The sequence below is a fragment of the Erpetoichthys calabaricus genome, chromosome 7 (assembly GCF_900747795.2).
Source record: "Erpetoichthys calabaricus chromosome 7, fErpCal1.3, whole genome shotgun sequence".
Classification (NCBI taxonomy): Eukaryota; Metazoa; Chordata; class Cladistia; order Polypteriformes; family Polypteridae; genus Erpetoichthys; species Erpetoichthys calabaricus.
Genome location: NC_041400.2, coordinates 14,531,902 through 14,551,557, shown reverse-complemented (window position 1 = coordinate 14,551,557; position 19,656 = coordinate 14,531,902).

Here is a 19,656-nt window from a genome sequence, read left to right as displayed (position 1 = left end):
GGATTAAATTCATTTTTTTCCTCAGAATTCTACACACAACACCCCATAATGACAACATGAAAAAAGTTTACTTGAGATTTTTGCAAATTTATTAAAAAAAAAAAATTGAGAAAGCACATGTACATAAGTATTCACAGCCTTTGCCATGAAGCTCAAAATTGAGCTCAGGTGCATCCTGTTTCCCCTGATCATCCTTGAGATGTTTCTGCAGCTTCATTGGAGTCCACCTGTGGTAAAGTCATGATGACTGGACATGATTTGGAAAGGCACACACCTGTCTATATAAGGTCCCACAGTTGACAGTTCATGTCAGAGCACAAACCAAGCATGAAGTCAAAGGAATTGTCTGTAGACCTCCGAGACAGGCCCCCCCCCCCCCCCCCCCCCCCCCCCCCCCCCCCCCCCCCCCCCCGAGACAGGATTCTTGAGGCACAAATCTGGGGAAGGTTACAGAAAAATTTCTGCTGCTTTGAAGGTCCCAATGAGCACAGTGGCCTCCATCATCCGTAAGTGGAAGAAGTTCGAAACCACCAGGACTCTTCCTAGAGCTGGCCCATCTAAACTGAGCGATCGGGGGAGAAGGGCCTTAGTCAGGGAGGTGACCAAGAACCTGATGGTCACTCTGTCAGAGCTCCAGAGGTCCTCTGTGGAGAGAGGAGAACCTTCCAGAAGGACAACCATCTCTGCAGCAATCCACCAATCAGGCCTGTATGGTAGAGTGGCCAGACGGAAGCCACTCCTTAGTAAAAGGCACATGGCAGCCGCCTGGAGTTTGCCAAAAGGCACCTGAAGGACTCTCAGACCATGAGAAAAGAAAATTCTCTGGTCTGATGAGGACAAAGATTGAACACTTTGGTGTGAATGCCAGGCGTCACGTTTGGAGGAAACCAGGCACCGCTCATCACCAGGCCAATACCATCCTACAGTGAAGCATAGTGGGTGGGCAGCATCATGCCATGGGGATGTTTTTCAGCGGCAGGGACTGGGAGACTAGTTCAGGATAAGGGAAAGATGACTGCAGCAATGTACAGAGACATCCTGGGATGAAAAACCTGATCCAGAAGCGCTCTGACCTCAGACTGGGGCGACGGTTCATCTTTCAGCAGGACAACGACCCTAAGCACACAGCCAAGATATCAAAGGAGTGGCTTCAGGAACAACTCTGTGAATGTCCTTGAGTGGCCCAGCCAGAGCCCAGACTTGAATCCGATTGAACATCTCTGGAGAGATCTTAAAATGCTGTGCACCGACGCTTCCCATCCAACCTGATGGAGCTTGAGAGGTGCAGCAAAGATGAATGGGCGAAACTGGCCAAGGATAGGTGTGCCAAGCTTGTGGCATCATATTCAAAAAGACTTGAGGCTGGAATTGCTGCCAAAGGTGCATCGGCAAAGTATTGAGCAAAGGCTGTGAATACTTATGGACATGGATTTCTGAGTTTTTTTATTTTAATAAATTTGCAAAACCTCAAGTAAACTTTTTTCATGTTGTCATTATGGGTGTTGTGTGTAGAATTCTGAGGAAAAAATGGAATTTAATCCATTTTGGAATAAGGCTGTAACATAACAAAATGTGGAAAAAGTGATGTGCTGTGACTACTTTCCGGATGCACTGTACGTGAGATCTGTGCACATACAGACACGTGAGGTTACAAAGGTGACGGTGATACTAAATCAGAGGCAAATGCCAACGCTCACTTGTGACACAATAACTATTTACAGTTAGTATAGTATTTATTTATTGATGTGGGGCATTTGCCCCGCATACCCATGTGTTAAGACAGCACTGCCAGCATGCCAGAGCGAATTGCAGAAGTCATGAAGAAGAAGGGTTGACATTGTAAATATCAACTCTTTACATGAATTTGATGTATTGGCCAATAACAGCCTTTGAAAATTAGGAAGTGTTTATAATTATTCTTCAGTATACCATATGTAATCAGAATATAAGTTAAATGTCACTGTGCTCTGTGCAAATATTTTAAATCTGTTTTTCTTTTCTTTCTACAAGCATAGCTGAGCCAGATTTAGTATAAAGGGGCTCAGCATCTTCAACTGCTAGGCCAAGCATAGGACAAGATAGACAAAGACAAATGGGCAACGTGCACTATTTCTGTGTGACAGAGTCAGCATGACATTGTATCCTCTCTTTGCCTTGTTTGGAATGGCATGATTTACCTAAGTGGGGGCCTGCACATGGAGTAAGAGTATAAAGCCTTGGAACATTGCCTGGCACACCTTTGAAGCCAATGACGGGACGGGCGATAACATCCATCCGACTCCTGAAAATCCTTCCAGCGCAGTGACGAAAATGGCAGACTCTATACAGAGATCCCACCTCGATATGTCTTGCTATGGCTTCCTATTCTGTTATGCCGTGTAAATCGTCATTAAAGAAAGCTAAGTTGTTTTCTCTTATGTGATTTCTTACCACCGTATCACTATGGGAGGGTTATCGCCTTTTTAATATTATATCTACAGTCATATGAAAAAGTTTGGGAACCCTCTTAATTCTTTGGATTTTTGTTTATCATTGGCTGAGCTTTCAGAGTAGCAACTTCCTTTTAATATCTGACATGCCTTATGGAGACAGTAGTATTTCAGCAGTGACATTAAGTTTATTGGATTAACAGAAAATATGCAATATGCATCATAACAAAATTAGACAGGTGCATAAATTTGGGCACCCCAACAGAGATATGACATCAATATTTAGTTGAGCCTCGTTTTGCAAGTCTAACAGCCTCTAGACGCTGTCCTCCTATAGCCTTTAAGGAGTGTCTGGATTCTGGATGGAGGTATTGTTGACCATTCTTCATACAAAATCTCTCCAGTTCAATTCAACTTGATGGCTGCCAAGCATGGACAGCCTGATTCAAATCATCCCATAGATTTTCTATGATATTCAAGTCAGGGCACTGTGATGGCCATTCCAGAACATTGTACTTCTCCCTCTGCATGAATGCCTTTGTAGATTTCGAACTGTGTTTTGAGTCATTGTCTTGTTGGAATATCCAACCCCTGCGTAACTTCAACTTTGTGACTGATGCTTGAACATTATCCTGAAGAATTTGTTGATATTGGGTTGAATTCATCTGATCCTCAACTTTAACAAAGGCCCCAGTCCCTGAACTAGCCACACAGCCCAACAGCATGATGGAACCTCCACCAAATTTGACAGTAGGTAGCAGGTGTTTTTCTTGGAATGTGTGCGGTGTTCTTCTTCCGCCATGCAAAGCGCTTTTTTTTCTGACCAAATAACTCCATTTTTGTCTCATCAGTCCAAAGCACTTTGTTCCAAAATGAATCTGGCTTGTCTAAATGAGCATTTGCATACAACAAGCGACTCTGTTTGTGGCGTGAGTGCAGAAAGGGCTTCTTTCTCATCACCCTGCCATATACATGTTCTTGTGCAAATTGCGCTGAATTGTAGAACGATGTACAGATACACCATCTGCAGCAAGATGTTCTTTTAGGTCTTTGGAGGTGATCTGTGGGTTGTCTGTCACCATTCTCACAATCCTGCTCATATGCCGCTCCTGTATTTTTCTTGGCCTGCCTGACCTGCTGGGTTTAACAGCAACTGTGCCTGTGGCCTTCCATTTCCTGATTCCATTCTTACAGTTGAAACTGACAGTTTAAACCTCTGAGATGGCTTTTTGTAGCCTTTCCCCTAAACCAGGAGACTGAACAATCTTTGTTTTCAGATCTTTGGAGAGTTGCTTTGAGGATCCCATGCTATCCCTCTTCAGAGGAGAGTCAAAGGGAAGGAAGTACAACTTGCAATTGACCATCTTAAATACCTTTATATCTCATGATGGGACACACCGTCTATGAAGGCTTAATGAGCTCATCCAACCAATTTGGTGTTACAAGTAATCAGCATTGAGTAGTGACAGGCATTCAAATCAGCACAATGACAAGGGGACCCACATTTTTGCACAGCCAGTTTTTCACATTTGATTTAATTTCATTCAACTAAATACTGCGTCACTAAAATTCGGAAAGCACCTCAGTACTCGGATGTTCCTAGGAAATGAAAGACATAACACTGTTATCTTTATTGTTGAAAGGAGAGTCAATTATTATGCAGGCTGAGAGGGGTTCACAAACTTTTTCATATGACTGTATATAGTTTCGGGTTACTTAAGATGCTGCAATTGCAAAAGAACTTCTTCCAACTAGGGAGTTAGCGCCACCTAGAGGAAAACGGCATACAAATATGTTAAAAAAATAATCTGAAAATGCCAAAGCAGCAAAGTTTGCAAAACACAACGTTTGTGTCACTGCACAACTTTTGGCCACTATTGTCAAACCACATAGCTGACAGAGGGTGTACTTTCTTTTTCACAGCATTTTGTATATCTACAGTAGGAGCTGTACCTTCAACATCTCATACGCTGGCAGTTAAACGGCTTCACTTCTTCAGTGAGGACTTCCTGCAGACAAAAGCTATTAACAAGATGCCTACAGGCGAAAATGCTGTTAGTCTGATCTCAGAGCATTTGATGGCAAGATACAGCACTCCTTTATGTTGCTGTTCCAAATACATTATGCTAACATGTTTTAATTCTTTATACTTGCCTAACCACATATTTCCCACAAGGAGATACAGAGATACTCATGAAAAATGCAACATGAACATTTATATCTCACTTGTCCCCCACTGGTTTGATGAAATACAATTTTGCCGTTGCGTTTATTCCAGATGTTTGTTTTTTTTTTTCTTTCTATTTTATCACTTTTGTTCAGAGGGTCTGACCCTTGTGCCAGTATTACTACACATTGCTCTTTTTTAGATCTGGCCACTTTATTAAATGCACAAAAAAGATGTTATTTTATAAATTTTAGAAATCACATTGCAGCAATCACTTGAGATGAGGGCTGGCACTCTCCTCATGGATCAGGCATCCTGTTGTTGTCTTTCCGGACTCGCCGTGTTTTCCCTCTTTTTGTGTGGATTTTTCTCAAGGTACGGTGCCTGTGCAAGAATTCACTCCCTTGGATGTTTTCCATTTTATTAACATTAAATCACAATGGATTCAGTTTGCCGTTTTTCACATTGATCATTAGACAAAGCCTCTTTAATGTGACATGTCATACTTTTTTAATTTGAAATGGATCAGTCTGACATTTTGTGCCCTTCAATCTACATTCAATAACCCATAATGACAAACTGAGAACGTGTTTTCACAATGTTTGGCAAATTTATTGAAAAGCAAAAACTGAATTTGTGATTCATCTAAGTTTCCGGACCCTTAATTCAGTACTTTGCAGAAGACCCTTTTGGCAGCAATTCCAGCTTTGAGTCTTTTTGGGTAAGTCTCTAAATGTTTTGCACGTTCAGATTTGGGCAGGTTATCACATTCTTCCTGGCAGATCCTCAAAAGCTCCTTTAGACTGGATGGAACGCACCTTCAGATCACTTATTCCAACATATAGCATGTGACAAACATATGTTGGAATAAAATGTATTGCATTTATCATTCCAACAGATGGCACATCACAAACTTTAACACTCAAATCCCAGGTCAAATTTATTGTGACTGACATATGCATTGCATTTGTCATTTCAACAGATGGCCCATCAGAAACATTTGTAGTATACAGTTTACTGCTGCAAACGTTTGTGATGCACCATCTGTTGGAATGACAATTGCAATGCATTTTATTACTATATACATGTGCTGGTCATAAAATTAGAATATCATGACAAAGTTGATTTATAACAGTAATTCCACTCAAAAAGTGAAACTTGTATATTAGATTCATTCATTACACACAGACTGATGTATTTCAAATGTTTATATAACCATCAACATTAAAAGAAATAGATAAAGTATCTATCTATCTATCTATCTATCTATCTATCTATCTATCTATCTATCTATCTATCTATCTATCTATCTATCTATCTATCTATCTATCTATCTATCTATTTCTTTTAATGTTGATGGTTATAACTGACAACTAATGAAAGTCCCAAAATTCAGTATCTCGGAAAATTAGAATATTGTGAAAAGGTTCAATATTGAAGACACCTGGTGCCACACTCTAATCAGCTAATTAACTTAAAAACACCTGCAAAAGCCTTTAAATGGTCTCTCAGTCGAGTTCTGTAGGCTACACAATCATGGGGAAGACTGCTGACTTGACAGTTGTCCAAAAGACGACCATTGACACCTTGCACAAGGAGGGCAAGACACAAAAGGTCATTGCTAAAGAGGCTGGCTGTTCACAGAGCTCTGTGTCCAAGCACATTAATAGAGAGGCGAAGGGAAGGACAAGATGTGGTAGAAAAAAGTGGACAAGCAATAGGGATAACCGCACCCTGGAGAGGATTGTGAAACAAAACCCATTCAAAAAATGTGGGGGAGATTCACAAAGAGTGGACTGCAGCTGGAGTCAGTGCTTCAAGAACTACCACACACAGACGTATGCAAGACATGGGTTTCAGCTGTCGCATTCCTTGTGTCAAGCCACTCTTGAACAAGAGACAGCGTTAGAAGCGTCTCGCCTTTGGACTGCTGCTGAGTGGTCCAAAGTTATGTTCTCTTATGAAAGTAAATTTTGCATTTCCTTTGGAAATCAAGGTCCCAGAGTCTGGAGGAAGAGAGGAGAGGCACAGAATCCACGTTGCGTGAGGTCCAGTGTAAAGTTTCCACAGTCAGTGATGGTTTGGGGTGCCATTGTCATCTGCTGGTGTTGGTCCATTGTGTTTTCTGAGGTCCAAGGTCAACGCAGCTGTCTACCAGGAAGTTTTAGAGCACTTCATGCTTCCTGCTGTTGACGAACTTTATGGAGATGCAGATTTCATTTTCCAGCAGGACCTGGCACCTGCACACAGTGCCAAAGCTACCAGTACCTGCTTTAAGGACCATGGTATCCCTGTTCTTGATTTGCCAGCAAACTCGCCTGACCTTAATCCCATAGAAAATCTATGGGGTATTGTGAAGAGGAAGATGCAATACGCCAGACCCAACAATTCAGAAGAGCCGAAGGCCACTATCAGAGCAACATGGGCTCTCATAACACCTGAGCAGTGCCACAGACTGATCGACTCCATGCCACGCCGCATTGCTGCAGTAATCCAGGCCAAAGGAGCCCCAACTAAATATTGAGTGCTGTACATGCTCATACTTTTCATGTTCATACCTTTCAGTTGGCCAACATTTCTAAAAATCCTTTTTTTTGCATTGGTCTTATTGATATTCTAATTTTCTGAGATACTGAATTTCGGACTTTCATTAGTTGTCAGTTATAATCATCAACATTAAAAGAAATAAACATTTGAAATACATCAGTCTGTGTGTAATGAATGAATCTAATATACAAGTTTCACTTTTTGAATGGAATTACTGAAATAAATCAACTTTGTCATGATATTCTAATTTTATGACAAGCACCTGTACATTACAAAATACATTCCGATAGATGGTGCACTACAAATGATAACACAGAGGTCTACATTGATTATTTAGATTTCAGCCCATCTTAAATGGGGAGCGCGTCTAGTACTTATACAGTACTAGCTGTCCCCGGCGACAAACTTTAAAAATTAATAAACAAACAGGTATCGCTAGCTAAACAGAGGCAAGGTCCACTCCAAAACATGGCAAGAAGTAGAGTGATTCGAACGAAGGCTGGCGCGTGAGTGAGGAGGTCCCTGCCCCGCTCCCTACTCCTGAGGTCATGCTACCCCCTCCTCTCAGCCCACAACCTCTTTCTCAGTTTAGCACGAATATATCGCTCCTGCAAGCAACCTATGATACTTAGCGCAATGAGAGACATCGCAAAATCAACCGGAATGTTCAAGCAAATTATAGAGAAAAACCCAATGTAAATCTGTTAAGTAGTCCTCTCGTGAAAAGCGAACAGACAGACAGACAGACATTGGATTCCTTTTAGAGAGAGATAAGTGCCTTGTTATGTGACGCACTGGTGAGGCCTCACATAAGTAAGTACCATGTTCAGTTTTGGTCTAAATATTACAAAAAAGACATAGCAGAGATAAACAAATTCCACAGATGTAAAACACTCAGAGATTTGTTATCACATTTTATTAACATTAAACACTGAACCGCAGTGGATCTAACTTGCCATTTTTGACAATGATCATTAGACAAAGACTCTTTAATGTCCAATGTCAACCTTTTTTAGAAAACGTGCCTGCCATCAGCAGCCCATTCTCATCACCCCTACTGGGTAGTCCGCACCCCCCCTCCTTAACACACCATAAAAATCTTCACTTCCTCCTTCTCTCCATCACTGATGTGACCTCCTCTAACCTCCCCTCTAGTCACTCTCACTGCTTGTCCACTTGACCTCATCCCTTCACATCACCTCCAGGTACCTCTATTAGTGACGCCCATCATGAACATGTCCCTTCACCTTTCCTAATGTGTTTAAAGAGGCCCTAATGACTTCTCTCCTCAAGAAGCCCACACTTGACCCACCACAAGCAGGTAATTACAGACCAGTCCCTCACTTCTCCTTTCCATTCACAACATCTGAGTGTGTCGTCATGAACATGCATATACTGTATGCCATGTTTGTGAAGAAATTTGTCCTTTAACCAAACAAGCTTAATGGACCGAGTGGTCTCCTCTAATTTGTCAGTGTTCTTACATTTTGAAGTTGATCTTACATGCTGTCAGCCAAGTTATAATCTGCCAGGCCATCAGGTTCACAAGGTGTGGCAGAAGATACTGGACAGTAGAGTCCAAGTGTTCTACAGAGGTAACAAATGAGCTACAAGTGGCTGTCTATTGTGAATGCTTGTTGGGCATGACGATGCTGAAGTCACTCTCATGTTCCCGTAAACCATTCCTGGAATTTATAGGTGTCTGGCTCTGTCAAGGTATGTAATGACCAGCCGGACCACAAAGGGGCGCTGCTGCTAACGCTTATCTTCTCTTTCTTTCCCCGAAGTGCAGATAATCTGGCCCAGCAAGGGCACTTAGTCCCACCCATTCCAGTCCTGCAAGAACAATGCCACCGGACTCCCAGAATGAGATGTCATTTGTGAGAGGAAACTTCCACTAGTTGGATCTCCCAACAAGTGACTGACCCACTGAAACCTTCTGTTAGCATTTTTCTTTAGCTTGAAGTTCAGGCAGAAGAATTTTTATTTTCACCATTGCATTAAATAAGAAGATCTGGATTGGCAACCCAAAATCATTCCTGTGGTTTTCTGCCATTCTTTTACCCGGGCACAGCTTAGTAACTGAGATCATCATCTTTCTGTAATAGCCCATTGATGCCATGACGCAATGCAGTGGCTCACCAAAGCTGTTCAGGCAGATCCGTCACAACAGTTACCACGTCACCTCTTTTCTTAACTTACTAGATCACTTTTTCTTTTTTGCTTCTGTTCAGAATTAAATAGGGAATCAGCGGTTTGGCACCCCAACCATTGGTATGTTTCAGTCATCCTTTGGTTCATACTGTTAAGCTGAGCTTAAGAGTTTATTATTTAATTTAATATATTTGGAAAAAATAAAGAAAAATAATTTAGATATGAACATCAGTAGGCTTTGCACCCTAGGAACCAAGTTACCCGAACTATTCTATAACTTTTAAAATTTTAGTCAGGTCTACTGGCTCACCAAAGAGAGACTTCATATTGACCACATTAATTGCATTTAATTTCCTGTTAACACGCTCACCTTATTCTATTATGGAATTGGTCCCACCGTTTTTGTCTACCACCTCTAATCCTACCCATCTCCAGGATTTTATCTCATCACGTTTTGCTTTGGAGTCACTGTCATTATTGTATATTGTGCCTGCATTTTTTTTTCTTATTTTGTTGATGTTCTTTCGTTGACCTGTATATATTTGCAAGATATTACTGTAAATAGTTATTGGCCCCTATGCAAAAAAATTTGTTTTTTTTTTTGGAACAGTCATCATTGTGTATATCTCAATTGTCCCATCTCCTGATGGTTCGGGCACGACTGCAGGTGGCCAGAGTCTGAAACTGTGCAATGGTGCCATTGGATGGGGACAGCACAGTTACCCAATCAGGTTTGAGCAAACCTGACACATTAAATTAAGTTAAGTTGAGCATATTCAAACAATTAAACTTTTGGTTATATTAACCAATCAGGTTTGAGCATATACAAATCATTGAATTAAATCAAGTTGAGTACATCTGAAACATCATGTTAAATTCTGATTATGTTAACCAATTAAGTTTGAGCACATCCAAAATGTTGTAGTAAATGTTGATTATGTTATCCAATTAGGGTTGAGCACATCCGAAGAATTAAATTAAATCAAGATGAGCACATCTTAAACATGACATTACATTTTGGTTATGCAAACCTTTTAAATTTGAGCACATCTGAAACATTACATTATATTTCAGTTATGTTAACCAATCAGGTTTGAGCATATCCAAAGCATTGAATTAAATCAAGCTGAGTATATCCAAAACATTATGTTAAAGGTTGGCTATGTTATCCAATCAGGTCTGAGCACATCTGAAACATTAAATTGAATTTTGGTTATGTTAACCAATCAGATTAGAGCACATCCAAAACATTATGTTAAATTCTGGTTATGTTAACCAATCAGGTTTGAACACATCACAAACATTACATTATATTTTGGTTATGTAAACCAATCAGGTTTGAGCACATCTGAAACATTACACTAAATTTTGGTTACGTTAACCAATCAGCTTTGAGGATATCCAAAGCATTGAATTAAATCAATCTGAGGGCATCCAAAACATTACATTAAATTTTGGTTATGTTAACCAATCAGTTTTGAGCATATCCAAAGCATTACATTATATTTTGGTTATGTAAACCAATCAGGTTTGAGCACATCTGAAACATTACACTAAATTTTGGTTACGTTAACCAATCAGCTTTGAGGATATCCAAAGCATTGAATTAAATCAATCTGAGGGCATCCAAAACATTACATTAAATTTTGGTTATGTTAACCAATCAGTTTTGAGCATATCCAAAGCATTACATTATATTTTGGTTATGTAAACCAATCAGGTTTGAGCACATCTGAAACATTACACTAAATTTTGGTTACGTTAACCAATCAGCTTTGAGGATATCCAAAGCATTGAATTAAATCAATCTGAGGGCATCCAAAACATTACATTAAATTTTGGTTATGTTAACCAATCAGTTTTGAGCATATCCAAAGCATTACATTATATTTTGGTTATGTAAACCAATCAGCTTTGAGCACATCTGAAACATTACACTAAATTGTGGTTACGTTAACCAATCAGCTTTGAGGATATCCAAAGCATTAAATTAAATCAATCTGAGGGCATCCAAAACATTACATTAAATTTTAGTTATGTTAACCAATCAGGTTTGAACATATCCAAAGCATTAAATTAAATCAAGTCGAGTACATCCAAAACATTGTTCATTTTTGATTATGTTATCCAATCAGGATTGTGCACATCCAAAATATTACATTCAATTTTGGTTATGTTATCCAATCAGGTTTGAGCACATCCAAAACATTATGGTTATGTTAACCAATCAGGTCTGAGCACATTCAAAACATTATATTAAAGTTTGGTTATGTTATCCAATCAGGTCTGAGCACATCTGAAACATTACACTAAATTTTGGTTACGTTAACCAATCAGATTTGAGCATATCCAAAGCACTGAATTAAATCAATTTGAGGGCATCCAAAACTTTATGTTAAATGTTGATTATGTTATCCAATCAGGTTTGAACATATCTAAAACACTGAATTAAATTTTGGTTATATTAATCAATCAGGTTTAAGCACAACCAAAACATTACATTTTATTTTGGTAATGTAAACCAATCAAGTTTGAGCACATCTGAAACATTACATTAAATTTTGATTATGTTAACCAATTGAGTTTGAGCAAATCTAAAATATTACATTAAATTTCGGTTACACTATCCAATCAGGTTTGAGCATATCCAAAGTATTAAATTAAATCAAGCCGAGGACATTATGTTAAATTTTGATTATGTTATCCAATCAGGATTGAACACATCCAAAACACTGAAATAATTTTTGGTTATGTTAACCAATCATGTTTAAGCACATTCAAAACATTACATTAAATGTTGGTTATGTTACCCAATCAGGTTTGTGCATATGCAAAGCACTGAATTTAATCAAGTGAAGTACATCTAAAACATGACATTAAATTTTATTTATGTTAACCAATCAGATTTGAGCATATCCAATGTATTAAATTAAATCAAGTTGAGGACATCCAAAACATTATGTTAAATTTTGATTATGTTATCCAATCAGGATTGAGCACCTCCAAAATAATTACATTAAGTTTTGGTTATGTTATCCAATCAGGATTGAACATATCCAAAACACTGAAATAAATTTTGGTTATGTTAACCAATCATGTTTAAGCACATTCAAAACATTACATACAATTTTGGTTATGTTACCCAATCAGGTTTGAGCATATGCAAAGCACTGCATTTAATCAAGTGAAGTAGATCTAAAACATGACATTAAATTTTGATGATGTTAACCAACTAAGTTTGAGCACATCCAAAACATTCCATTCCATTTTGATTATGAGACCCAGTGAAGTTGAGCATTCCGTGTCAAGGGAGGAATGCTGTTCCTTTTGAGTTTACAGCATAGCATTGCACAGGGAATAAGTCTGTCCTCCCACCTTCTTTGTGCGTCTTCTTACTTCACCTGTTAAAAGGTTTGTTTTTAGAGGCTTTGACAACAAATGTCATCTTATATTTTAAGGAAGATGTGACCTTTCTGCTTCTAACCCACCATCCATCAAAAAATAAAAAAAGAAAGAAAGAAAGAAAAAAATAACAGCTTCACCAGAGTGAAAAATCCTACACTGGACGAAATATGTGAGCTAGTTTCATCTTGTCTAATGGACCAGATGTTCAACAAAGAGACTTTTAAATTCAATCCATTTGCTCTTTTGTGGAACAATAAAGACAACAATTTTAAGCTTCTATTCCCCTTGGAAGGTTAGATAGTGTTGTTTATGTGCTCTTGTAATTCCCCTAATGTGGCACTTTACCTTTTATTCATGCTCTACTGGATGTTTAATTTTTAATAAAACATCAGCAGATTAAAGTTGTTTCGCATTAGCTGCTTGTTACTTGTGTTTTCTTTTTATGTCCATCGCATTGTTAATTGAGATCGATTGTCAAACACTCCCTTCTTCTGTTTTACAAGCAGTGTGTGCGCTTTTTTTTTTTTTGCTTTTCCACCACCTTTTCTTTCCAAAAACTAAGGAATGATAAAAACGTTGCGGCTTAACTACCTTTCCGTGTGCAATATTAGGAATTCTTTTAGGGAGCCATTGTTTTTGAAATTGTATCAGAAACAGGTCTGTGAGAAAATGGCCTGGAGAGACTGATGAATTTTTCCAATAAGGAAATGGAAGAAAGAGCCCTGGGGCCCAGTGAACCACAGGGAAAAATAGTAACGGCACAGTGGTGCATGTGGATAACACAGAAGGTATTGATTTCTTTTTTAAACGAAAGAGGAGAAATGGGTTTGATGTGGTTTTCTGAGTAATTGACTTTCTCTTTTTTTATTTTGCAACAGAGTTTGACAGGGACCTTAATCTCAATAAGTTGGCTTCGGGGAGAAAGGTTCAAACTCTCCAGGCAAGCAATTTTTCACTGAAACAGATAACACGCTAAATGGCACTGTCTGTTCATTGTTCTTCCTTAGTAATTGGTTGAAATTATAAATGGTAGGTTTGTTCTGTAAAAATAACACGATGTTGATCTTCTGACATTCTTCCCTTCTTTCGATTCGGCATACGAGATTAATTTTTTCGCATGAAAAAAATGTCACGCTCCATCGGAAACAGATCACATTCTCATACGTAATATAATAAACCATGAAATCACATCCTCAAGCCCATTTAATTTGATTCAGGGTCACAAGGGGCCGGAAGCATCAGACAAAAGGTGCGAACTTGTTATGCTACATCCAGGGCTTTTTCTCTGACTTAGAGCGGACTTACACTTTCTGCACTCTTTATTGTGTTGTAGATTTAATCTGAAATGGACCAGTTTGCCTATTCTTGCCCGTCAATCTACACTCAATCATCCATAATGACAAAGTGAAAACGTGTTTTCACAAAGTTTGGCAAATTTCTTAAAAATCAAAAATGGAAATCTGTCAATCATAGAAGTATTCGGACTCTTAATTCAGTACTTTATGGGAAACGCTTTGGCAGTAATTGGAGCAGGGGTCCCCAACTCCAGTCCTTGAGAGGATCTGCCACGGGATTAGCTGCCCAATTCCAGAGACTTTCCAAGAAGACTCAAAGCTCTAATTTAGGGGTCCCCAACTCCGGTCTTGGAATAGGGCAGCTAATCCCCTGGCAGATCTTCTCAAGCTCTGTTGGATTTAATGGGAAGCATCTGTAGAAGGCCATCTTCAGGTCTCACCACAGATGTTCTATGGGGTTAGGAGTAGGGTTAGATGTTAGGTTTAGGATTTGAGTTAGGGTTAGGTGGGACCACTTAAGGACGCTGATCTTAAGGTCACACCAGCATTGTTTTGGGTCATTGTCATGCTGAAAGGTGAACCATCACCCCAGTCTGAGGTCACGTGCACTCTGGGTTTTCTTCAAGGACCTTTCTGTATTTAGCCTCATTCCTCCTTCCCTCAATTCTGACCAGTTTCACTGTTCCTTTCACTGAGACATAAGAAACAATAAGATGCTGCAGATATTCTATCAGACAGTTGTGGTGAGCCCCCTCTTCTATGCGGTGGTGTGCTGGGGAGGCAGCATAAAGAAGAGAGACGCCTCACGCCTGGACAAACTAGTGGGGAAAGCAGGCTCTATTGTAGGCATGGAGCTGGACAGTTTGACATCTGTGGCAGAGTGACGGGCGCTGAGCAGGCTCCTATCAATTATGGAGAATCCACTGCATCCACTGAACAGGATCATCTCCAGACAGAGGAGCAGCTTCAGCGACAGACTGCTGTCACCGTCCTGCTCCACTGACAGACTGAGGAGATCGTTCCTCCCCCAAACTATGCGACTCTTCAATTCCAGCCGGCGGGGTAAACGTTAACATTATATAAAGTTATTGTCTGTCTGTATACCTGCATTGTTATCACTCTTTAATTTAATATTTTTCTTTATCAGTATGCTGCTGCTGGGGTATGTGAATGTCCCCTTGGAATTAATAAAGTATCTATCTATCTATCTATCTATCTATCTATCTATCTATCTATCTATCTATCTATCTATCTATCTATCTATCTATCTATCTATCTATCTATCTATCTATCTATCTATCTATCTATCTATCTATCTATCTATCTATCTATCATTGGGTCTTCCAGCAGGTTAATGACCCTTAAACATATGTCAAAATCTATGGAAAAATGGTTCAGCAGACACAAAATCAAGCTCCTCCCATGGCCATCTCAGTCAGACCTCAACCCCATTGAAAACCTATGGGGTGAGCTGATGAGGAGAGTGCATAAGAGTGCATAAGAGAGGACCCAGGACTACAGAAAGATTGTGCAAAGAAGAATGGTCAAAAATCCCTGTCTCTATATTCTCTCCAACCTTGTGAAATGTTATAGAAAATTAAGTGCTGTCTTCTTGGCAAAAGGGGGTTGTACAAAATATTAACAGCAGGGGTGCCAATATTTGTGGCACACATGATTTCATGTAAAAAATGTATTTCTCAATGTAAGATTTTTTTCCCAATGAATAAATGTACTTCAATTAAAGGTTGAATTTTTCTCTTTTTTGTGTTGTGAGCCTATATTTTTGGGAAAAAAAAAAGAATTTATTAGAAGCCCAAGAACACATCTTAATCAGGGGTGCCAATAATTGTGGCGGGCGCTGTATACGTATATATTAAAAACAGCAGCAGCCCCTGCACTGACCCCTATTGGACACCACTCTTCACATCGCCTAATTCTGCTAAGGTTCCTCTGACCATCAACCTCTGCTTCCTTTGTCCAAGCTAATTTTGCACCCATCTACACACCACACCCTGAACTCCCATTTCTTTTACATTGATGCCCAACTAAAATATTGTAGATAGATAGATAGATAGATAGATAGATAGATAGATAGATAGATAGATAGATAGATAGATAGATAGATAGATAGATAGATAGATAGATAGATAGATACTTTATTAATCCCAGGGGGAAATTCACATACTCCAGCAGCAAAAAATATTAAATTAAAGAGTAATAAAAAATGCAGGTAAAAAACAGACAATAACTTGAATAATGTTCAACGTTTACCCCCTCTGGTGGAATTGAAGAGTCGCATAGTTTGGGGGAGGAATGATCTTCTCAGTCTGTCAGTGGAGCAGGACGGTGACAGCAGTCTGTCGCTGAAACTGCTCCTCTGTCTGGAGATGACACTGTTTAATGGATGTAGTGGATTCTCCATAATTGATAGGAGCCTGCTGAGTGCCCGTTGCTCTGCTACGGATGTCAAACCGTCCAGCTCTATGCCAACAATAGAGCCTGCCTTCCTCACCAGTTTGTCCAGGCGTGAGGCATCCTTCTTCTTAATGCTGCCTCCCCAGCATACCACTGCGTAGAAGAGGGCACTCGCCACAACCATCTGATAGAACATCTGCAGCATCTTACTGCAGATGTTGAAGGATGCCAGTCTTCTAAGGAAGTACAGGCGGCTCTGTCCTTTCTTACACAGAGCATTAGTATTGGCAGTCCAGTCCAATTTATCGTCCGGCTTGACTCCCAGGTATTTATAGGTCTGCACCCTCTGCACACAGTCACCTCTGATGATCACGGGGTCCATGAGGGGTCTGGGTCTCCTAAAATCCACCACCAGTTCCTTGGTTTTGCTGGTGTTCAGTTGTAGGTGGTTTAAGTCGCACCATTTAACAAAGTCCTTGATGAGGTTTCTATACTCCTCCTCCTGCCCACTCCTGATGCAGCCCACGATAGCAGTGTCGTCAGCAAACTTTTGCACGTGGCAGGACTCCGAGTTATATTGGAAGTCCGATGTATATAGGCTGAATAGGACCGGAGAAAGTACAGTCCCCTGCGGCGCTCCTGTGTTGCTGACCACAATGTCAGATCTGCAATTCCCGAGACGCACATACTGAGGTCTGTTTGTAAGATAGTCCACGATCCATGCCACCAGGTATGAATCTACTCCCATCTCTGTCAGCTTGTCCCTAAGGAGCAGAGGTTGGATGGTGTTGAAGGCGCTAGAGAAGTCTAGAAACATAATTCTTACAGCGCCACTGCCTCTGTCCAAGTGGGAGAGGGATCGATGTAGCATATAGATGATGGCATCTTCCGCTCCCACCTTCTCCTGGTATGCGAACTGCAGAGGGTCGAGGGCGTGTTGGACCTGTGGCCTCAGGTGGTGAAGCAGCAGCCGCTCCATGGTCTTCATCACATGTGATGTCAGAGCGACAGGCCGGAAGTCATTCAGCTCACCAGGACGTGATACCTTTGGGACTGGGGTGATGCAAGATGTTTTCCAAAGCCTCGGGACTTTCCCCTGTTCCAGGCTCAGGTTGAAGATGCGCTGTAGAGGACCCCCTAGCTCTGATGCACAGACCTTCAGCAGTCGTGGCGATACTCCATCTGGACTTGCTGCTTTGCTGGCACGAAGTTTCCTCAGCTCTCTGCTCACTTGCGCTGCTGTAATTGTGGGTGGGGATGTCTCTCCTATGTTGGTATCAGCAGAAGGATGTGTAGAGAGTGCAGTACTCCGAGGTTAGAATGGGTTAGGGTGGTCAAACCTGTTAAAGAAGATGTTCATTTGGTTTGCTCTCTTCACGTCTCTCTCGATGGTGGTACCCCGCTTCGAGCTGCAGCCAGTGATGATCTTCATCCCATCCCACACTTCCTTCATGCTGTTGTTCTGCAACTTCTGCTCCAGCTTTCTCCTGTACTGCTCCTTCGCCGCCCTGAGCTGCACTCGGAGTTCCTTCTGCACGCGCTTGAGCTCATGCTGATCACCGTCTACATATACATACTGTATACAGTATCTCTCACTTTTATGCTATAATGGTAATGATTAGTTTTGTTTATTTAACATTTAAGTGCTGTGTTGTATGCCTGTTTTGTAGATTATTTGAGAAATTCCATGTATATTGAGACTCGGTTTACACGAAGGAGACCTAAAAACTTCAGTCCATAGGTTTAATGGGTCAGCATTAATCTCATTTCAGTGTGGAGCCGGCCACTCACATTTAAAACATTTAGGTTGTGCCCCCCTCAGTTCATTTTCCCTCCTGGACTCAATCTGAATATCCCGACACAAACAAGCATATCAACTTTGGTAAGCTAATTAGCTTGGGAGGCAGTTTCTAATCTTCTACATGTCGGCTATGGTGACATCATTATTCACATTAAAATCTCTTCCACTATTAATAAATCTAATTTAAACTATTAGTATTTTATTTTAGACAGGAGCGGTGGCCAGTATGGTGTTCTCTTGTGTTCACCCTGAACTCAACATAAAACCAAGGAGACCAAAATATATAAAAATAAAAGGAATTTATTACCAAAATAACGAATACCAGAAGGGTCTAGATTCTTGGAGATTATTAGGTACAAGACTAATGAGGAAAAATAAGTAACCCTCAGTGACACCGTGAGGCGTGCTGCCAGTCTAATATAAGGGGTGTGTAAAGCGGTTTCCCACCACAGAGATTCCTTGTGTCTCCTGGTGCTTCATTCTTTCTTTACCCAGGATTATCTTCTTCCTGCCAGCTGAACACTTGCCAGCACCGTTCCTCCAGACTCTAATCTCAGTGGTACTTCTGAAAGGAAGAGAGATTTAAGTTAAATGCAAGAAACAGTTCAGGAGTATCCACATAGATTACTTTTGGGGGTCAAAAGTTTGTTATGGAGCTCCTGGAGCTGATTTTCTAGGACTCCTAGAAGTGGCCTCAGATGCCTCTACAATCCTGAAAAAGCCATATCTTCCTTAAAGGGCCAGGCCACCTCCAGGACACATGTCCACACTAAGGTTTACTGACTAGGTGTCACTTATTGACTTGGGGGAACTCACGACCTACTGTTCGTGGTCTTTCATAATTATAAACTCTCTGTAGTGGAGGTTGGAAGCACCCACCACACAACCTGGATTGGGACTCGAGTGCAGCAGGTGACACCTCAGCACCACACTGGAACAGTGTGAGGTTTTTTTTAGGGTGACTGGAGTGCCAATCCTGCCACCAACCCCCATGTTTTCCCTGTAAGTTGAAGGACCAGCTTGCAGGGCGGGATGAAGGTTAATGTCATATCCAGGACAGAACAACTGAAGGTTAAGGGCCCAGCTCAAGGGCCCAATGGAGTAATCTAAGGCTGAGAGATCTATTACATGATTATATGTTAAAAATAACAACAACAAAAGAAAATATACAGATATTAACAAGAGTCACTCAAGACGTCACACCCATCCCACCACCTATAGCTTTCAGTCTCGATCTTCTTCTTCTTCTTTTGGCTGCTTCCGTTAGGGGTTGCCACAGCGGACCATCTTCTTCCATATCTTTCTGTCCTCGTCATCTTGCTCTTTCACACCCATCACCTGCATGTCCTCTCTCACCACATCCATAAACCTTCTCTTAGGCCTTCCTTTGTTCCACTCACCTGGCAGCTCTATCCTTAACATCCTTCTCCCAATATACCCAGC